The 6,806-nt window shown below is 40.7% G+C and overlaps 1 long non-coding RNA gene across 1 annotated transcript; it reads right to left on the bottom strand.

Annotated features, from left to right (window-relative positions):
• Positions 1-6,348: 6,348 nt before the first annotated feature.
• Positions 6,349-6,806, bottom strand: LOC110874074. The gene is made up of 2 exons (XR_002555614.1): positions 6,537-6,806; positions 6,349-6,455 (listed from the first exon to the last, which is right to left on the bottom strand). It is a non-coding gene; the product is annotated as an uncharacterized LOC110874074 (long non-coding RNA).

The following is a 6,806-nucleotide window of genomic DNA, read 5'->3' as shown; positions in this document are numbered from 1 at the left end:
TCAAAGTGATGTTGGTTAAGCTCGCTACGCTTCCCAAGCGTACCACACCCTCCCAGGGTGAGACTTTCAACATGATACGATTGCTTACAACGATCTTCCTATGTTTCCTAAGCCTAACAGCTTTCCTGACGGTCACTTGTTGCCGCTAGACGATTCCCGATCGAAACAATCTTCCCAAAAGTTTCAAGTACAAGTCGTGTGCCTGCGATTGCGTTGTTAACCACCTTAATCCAGTAAAGAGGTTGGTGTCATTGTCCATGCAATGCCTCAAACAGAGTTGTCTGAATACTAGAATGGTAATTGTTGCAGTAAATTCAACCAGAGGTAGGTGTCCTTCCAATGTTACTAAGTCAATCACGCACATGCTCGCAGTATGTCTTCGTGTGTCAGGATGGTTCTTTCATTTTGACCGTTCATCCTTTGGTGATAAACAATGCTCATGTCTAGACGTGGGCCAAGGGTGTTGTGTATTGTCTGATATAAATCAGGTACATATTAGAGTCAGAAATAACAGGAGTTGGCACCTCGTGCCTAAAAAGCCGCCTCTCCCAGAGGAATATTCATAAGCTGCGATGGCTCATCAGTTCCCTCGATTGTAAGAAGGTGTGCTGGCTACATGGGGCGATCAACGATCACCCATGTTTTACTGTTTCCGTTTCGAGTTGTAAGTAGACTAGTGACAAAATTCATGGCAGTCTGCTCCCATTTTCCATATGGGTGTTGCCGGTTTCTGATATTTCGCCTTGACCTTCCCACAAGTCAATCGTCATACACAGGCATTGCTAGGTAGGTTTTCATACCCAATCATTTGTACAAGATTTACAGATCCCAACATCTTTCTTCAAAACCCAGATGACTAGAATTTCGAAGCCGGTTTGCTTTGCTCAACACAATTTCCCTACCGTTGCCGTGAAATGAGATCCACATTCGTTACATGTGGTAGTGAATATCATCCGTCTTGCCAAAATTGCCCCTCCATGCCTCGCATGGGCTCAACTTGAAAATTCTCCTCCGATAGTTCTTCAGTTTGAACAGAACGAGTCTGATCAGGTAAGTTAGAGTCGATAGTGAGCTGCAAAGCTCGTGTACATTCAAGTTTCACAGTCGTAACCGTCCAAAATTCCATCCAGCGATGCCATTAACCGAGTTAGCTTTTCTGAATCGCAAGTACACGGGAGGCCCTTGTGATCGGTCTAAGCAGTGCATCTGGTACCGTCCAAGGAACGCCTCCAACTTAAATCCAAAGACCACGGCTTCTACTGCAGATTGTGAGTCGTGCAATTCCTCTGGTTATGCCACCACGTAAACCATCACCCTCTCGTGTTGCATCGGCGTGTAACTGGTACTCTGATTCAGACCATCATGGTATACCACTAGATCACCCGTACCCTCGGGTAAGGACAATACTCAGTACATTGTGGTGTTGAGTTTCAAAAGCTTGAAGAGACGTTCTCCTGTTCCATCTCCCACAGATACACAACACACTGTTGTGTTAAAGAGGTTACAGCGGCGCAATTTTCGAAAATCCCTCTATGAATCTGCGATAGTATCTAGCGAAACCAAGGAATTGCTGTATCCCCGCAGTAATCCTTGGTGTCGATCAGTTTCTAACCAAAACAGGTCTTAGCGAGACCCACGTGTATTCCCACTTCGTTGATTATATGACCAAAAATAGTACCTCCCGAATCCAGAAGTTACCTTTAATAAGATTTCGCGTGGAGTGGCTCCTCCCTCTGGAGCTCTAAAATAGATACATATACCACCCATGATGTTCCTTTCTCCTGGAATGATTTGATACGTCATCAATAAACACGGCCGATTCATGTGATCCATATAGCTGCCAGTGTGTTGATTAACCCCAAAGGTCAGGGAATACAAAGTCGCAATGACCGCATTGCGTTTGATATGCCATTTTTGGAACATCCTCCCCTTGGACTTCCCTCTGGCGATAGCTCATTCGTTAGCCAATCCTCGAATGAAGCTTGTCCCTTGCACTAGTCGACAGGTTGTCAATACATGGTCAAGGCAAACGGTTCTTGACTGCCACCTTATTGAGTTCTTGAAAATCAATACACATACGAAAAGGCTTATCTTCGCGGATATAACCGGGGCTCCCCAAAGCGAAAACTAGGTCCGCCAAAACTCATGTCCAACAGTTCTCGTAGTAGCTTATACAGTTCTTGCAACCCTCCTGGTGCAAGACGGTATGTAGCACGAGTAATCAGGGCTGCCCCTGTCATGAGATCAAACTGAGATTCTGCCTAACAATTGTGGAAGTAAATCTGTAAGCTCTTCGGGTAGCACACTGAGAGGAATCACGGACAATTGGTGGATCATCGATCCTCTTTTCCTTAGCCTCAACATCAGTAACGGTTGCTAACGTAGCGGGGTGATCCCTCCGTAGACACTTCTAGGCCTACATAGCTGATATGGCGCTAACCTTTGCACCACTCTGTTGCTTTAGAACAAATAACGGTTCTCCACACCAAATTTTATCCTCACAAGGTATGTCTGCACGATTTCTGAATAACCAATCCACACTAACTACTACATTGTAACCATCAGGGGTAGTAGAAGGAACGTCGATGTCAAACACCTGTCCCCCAAGGTCGAGTTTGCATCCCAGCGAACATATAAGGCTTCAATTGACTTGCATCAGCCGAATCCACAACAGGTTCGGTTTCAAGAAGCATCAGGGTTAAACAGAACAGAGACGAAGCGAATAGCTACCCATCCAAGCTATTGTTTTGCTATTACGCCTGGTATAGCCTATACCAATACTAAATGTCCTTCCATGAGCTTCATTTCTAGTGTTGTTTTCGTTACGAGAATTTCCAGTACTGCCATCGTTCCCTTGGTTGTTGTCACCTTGACTTAACACAGTCAATCCTTGTCGAGGTCACCTTCGTTTCCATACTATAAGCTACGATCACGAGTACCTTGATGTTGCCGCGACTGTTGCCTCTAATATTGTTGCCTGTAACGGTGTCTTGCGTCCTTTCACCAACAAGGTCCATCCTTTCACATTCCGTGCTACGTTCTAAGGCACTACTCATGGTGCGGCCGGTTACACAGTCCGCTCTACAGTCAATCGTCATCGATTTTGTCTCGATTGGTTCGTAAGAGTTGACTCCCATGAGTCGCTGGCTGGGGTTAAGGATTCGATTGGAGTCAAATCGCTGTTGTTTGTTGCCGGTAACTAGGGTCGTTCAAACGCTGAAGTCGGTAAGGTACTACGTTTACCCTCTTGTCCATCGTTCTTGCAAGTCGTCGCGAGAGTGTTGCAAAAGTGATCGCACTTTGGGATCTAAGGCATCAATACACTAAGTTCCAGCAAACAAAGATAAGTGAGGAAAGTATAGTCCAATCATTTGACGCTGAGCCATCCAACTCGGGGACGTTTGTACTAGCACCTAACATTCTACACAGTTCGCTAGGCATTCAGATGTGTGATTAGGTGATACTCGATAGCATCGAGATTCGTAAGGATTCAGAAAGGGGTGAAAAGATCATGTTCGAGTAGGAGACAATCACTGCTATGACTCCTATAGACTGCTGAGTTCTAACATAACATCAATTAACAGAGCGGAACCCATCTTACACTCGTTAAGCCTCACTGGGACTCACATGCACCCCACATTATTATTATGTGTGCACCCATAATAATAAGGCAATTTGCATGCTTATCTCAGTGCCTCTTAACTCGCGCTAAAAGGTTCCCCGAATTCGAGCAATAAGACAAATGACGCCACAACATAGATCATGAAAGTTCAAGAAAAGTCGCACTCTTAAAACACGTGACATGGGTTGGTAACATAGAAGTTCATACTGCAGTGCTAAGTGTGCATTCACGTGTAATGTTATTCATAAGCAAACACTAGATATACTATGCAATAGTAAACGAGAAAAGAACCTTGCAGTCTGGAGCTGAGTGTCATGGTCGATTTCGGATCTGTTCGGTTATAGTCTAGTTTTATAAAAAAAATGTTTTAAAACCAAGTTCACTATAGCCAGTGGCTCTGATACCAAACTGTCACACCCCCAAAATACCACCTAGGCAAGGCGTGTGACATACCATCAATGAGCCACTAATTACATTAAACCCGTATAAGTTTCTAAACAAAATCCTCAATTATTAATGAAGAATACCATTAACAAGTTTAAATGAAAACCAACATGTTCAGCGGAAGCAAAATGCAAAACCATAGTTAAACTGTTTCAAACCAATATATAGTATCAATAATTTCATCACATTTATCCAGCCAGATCTACCCATGACCACTCCAGCTACACCAGACAACAAGTTCCAATCCAAGACATCTAACGACCTGCGAGCATGCAACAAGTGTGTCAGACAACGCTGGTGAGTTCATAGTTTTACAAAAACGTTGGTTACCAAGTGTTTAGTTAATCCATTGAATTTAATTCCGAAAGTAATGTTGATAATATCTCGATACTGAACAAGACGGCTCCTGATGTATGTTTTGCCCGTTCCCTAGTGCTCCTATCAAAGCACTGGGCCCGACTGGGTCATTAGTTCACCACCATCCTCCCCGGTACGGTGTGAGGGTGCCAAACCTAAGTAGCGCTACCAACTAATACCCCGTTACCTCCCCGGTAACAAAAGATGGGACTTAAGAGAGAGAGAGTGAGAATATTATCCAACATCCCAGTTTTACCCAAAAGACTTATCCCTCCCCGGGATACCCACTGACTGTCCCAACCACCGGGACGCATGCTCAAGAGATGAACTCACCTTAGAGTGCTCGGTAGGATTAATTACTCCTTTAACCAAACAATCAACCAAGTCCTATGATAATTGCACATATAACAGTCAATATGCATACATGCTTGGTACGTATCATTCTACATGTATTCATCAATAAGCGCACACAACACACAAGTAGTGACATTCATCAACCCGTACACCAACTTATTCAGTTAAGCACAAAGTATAAGAATTCATTAATCAAAGCAATATATCATGTGTATAAATATATCATATTATGTGACCCGACACTAAACAACTCGATGCATAACCAACTAAACCGTACGGCCCAATAGCTTTGAACCTGGCCCAACAGTTAACCACCTCCTGCAGCCCAACTATCGGCATTGCTTAGGCTGCTTATGTCTAGCCCAACCCAGGTATACATTTAAGCAGTATGACCGTATCATGAACTAAAAAGTGTGCAGCCCAATATCAATTAAATTAGTCCAACAATTTAACAATTCATTTAACAATTATCGGCTAGACAACATGTATACAGTCTGTTAAAATATTCGGCCCAATTTACATAATATTAACTTATTAGTGTGTTTATAACAGCCCACTTAGTCATGCATATATACAGTATCAGCCCAATCCCAATTACACAAGCATATCGGCTCACATAACAACTCATTAAATCAGCACATATAACATATACAACATCGGCATACATCTATACTTAATCATTAGTCTCATGTCAGTATACAATATCATTAGGTTAATCATTCATACGTCCATGTATATATCTACTCGTTACATCAGATTCACGTGCACACGATCATCAAATAGGGATTATTATAACAAGAAAACATGATCATCCACTACAAGAAAACTGGGTTTTTAGTACGCGCAAAAGCGTCCTAAAAGGCTATTTTATGGGACCTTTCATTTAATAGGACCAACAGTAAAAGCGTTTCATGTAAAGGGGTCGTAATAAGTAATGGAACTAAAAAAGCGTCCTAACATCTCAAATAAGATTATGAAACCAATTTTATGGTCGCGTAATATGTCTTTGAACAACCAAAATAGTGTCCTAATAAAAACATATTAGGACACTTTTACGATGTTCTAACATGTGTTTACATACTTTTAATCTTTTGATACACTTACAAGTGTCCTTAGAAATTAATTGATAGGACCCTTATGATGTAACATTGTAGCTAATTTAGTACCATGAAAAGGGTCCTAATATACCAAATAAGATTATGAAACCAATTTTATGGTCGCATAATATGTCTATAGACAACCTAAATAGCGTCCTAAAAAGAACATATTAGGACACTTTTACAATGTTCTAATACGTGCTTACCTACTTTTAATCTTTTAATACACATACAAACGTCCTTAAAAATTAATTTATAGGATCGTTATGATGTAACGTTATAGCTACTTTAATATCAAGAAAATGATCCTAATATCCCAAATAATATTATAAAACCAATTTTATAAATAAACCATCAACATATAACATCCTAATAGTTATTGTATAACATCAACTAATAAAAGAAATAAAACTTCATTATATTTCAAATAAGCATGTTCATAACAAAAACACTAACCATAAATAAGTTATAACATTATCTAACATAAAGTCTTAACATTTAACAAAAAAATTAAAAGCAATTAAAGAAATAAGAAGCATAAAATCTTGAGTCATCATGCGTCCTCAATACTCATTGACTACCTACAAATAAACCATCCATGTATAAGCATTAAGTTCCATGATATTAAAATTATTTGTATCACAAGTTTAACAAATACATACCGAGATGAATGGATAGGGCCATGCGATGGATGCACCAATACAATCTTGAATTGTAGAAAATAAATCATATGGTCTTACCAAGTTTTCATCTTTTTTATTGGTACTTGAACGTTTACCTCATACCATTCTGGTCCAATCTCTGTACCACCAACTAGATCATTTGGGTCCAAGCTCTGGACCCTTCCTCTTGCTACAGTCTAGGTAGAGTTTAAAATGCTTTTGAGGAAAACTTCATCTCAGACCTAGATTTTAGTTTTCAACAAATATTTA

Source organism: Helianthus annuus, chromosome 9 (assembly GCF_002127325.2).
Source record: "Helianthus annuus cultivar XRQ/B chromosome 9, HanXRQr2.0-SUNRISE, whole genome shotgun sequence".
Lineage (NCBI taxonomy): Eukaryota > Viridiplantae > Streptophyta > Magnoliopsida > Asterales > Asteraceae > Helianthus > Helianthus annuus.
This window is presented reverse-complemented; position numbering and strand designations above follow the sequence as displayed.